Source organism: Penaeus monodon, chromosome 34 (genome assembly GCF_015228065.2).
Source record: "Penaeus monodon isolate SGIC_2016 chromosome 34, NSTDA_Pmon_1, whole genome shotgun sequence".
Classification (NCBI taxonomy): Eukaryota; Metazoa; Arthropoda; class Malacostraca; order Decapoda; family Penaeidae; genus Penaeus; species Penaeus monodon.
Window position 1 is genome coordinate 12112720 of NC_051419.1, and position 796 is coordinate 12113515.

The 796-nt window shown below is 33.7% G+C and overlaps 1 protein-coding gene across 1 annotated transcript in view; it reads left to right on the forward strand.

Moving 5' to 3' along the window:
- Nucleotides 1-796, forward strand: part of LOC119594586 (ras-related protein Rab-2A) — a gene marked incomplete in the record, with an annotated part of 11590 nt that overhangs the window by 8676 nt on the left and 2118 nt on the right.

Genomic DNA, 796 nt, shown 5'->3' on the forward strand with positions numbered 1-796 from the left:
ATTAGCTCAGGCATATTCACTATCACATGTGTTTGTGAATAGTTTGTGTGCATGCTTTACTTGTTCAGAGTCATAAAATGGCTCCATATTCTTCATCACTGATTATCTTTTATCTTGCTGGTATCCCAATATTTTATGGCTTAGTTATATTTCTTATTCACTAATAGTTTTTAATCTTCATGGACTTCTCTTCATCTGCTTTAAACTGCTTCACATTCAGCTGGAGCAACATTTTTGGAGATTGACCTTTTTTTTTTATTAACAGCCTTATTCTTACTGTAAGATGAAACCACACTAAAAAGAATATATAGTAAGTCAATAAATGGTGATATTCCTAGGAGTCCTGCAGTGTATCTTTGGTGTTATCTTCTTTTGATAGGCATATGATGACTTGCTTTATACTTGTGCAACTAGTTATCTTAGTTTTTTTCATCATTCTCAAAACAAAGGTTCTCAAATGTTTAATCTCAGCAGGTTTCTGGCACTTCAAAATCATTATCATGATCCCTAGGAGTAGGATATCAGTGTTAACCTAGGTAGAGTATAACCTGGTATGACATACTGTACAGAAAGCTTATGATATAGTTTGTCAGACCCATCTAAATCTCTTGGAGGTGTGATTATGCAGTCTACTGATTCTCAAGTTAGACTCATTGCTAAACAGAGAAACTGGTTTGAAAACCATCTCACTGACAGCTCTTTGGAACCTTGGTTGAGAAACTGTTCTGAAAAATGCATTTTTTTTTTATAATGAGTTGGTGCGTGAACATAAGCATACATGTTTGTTTATTTTTAT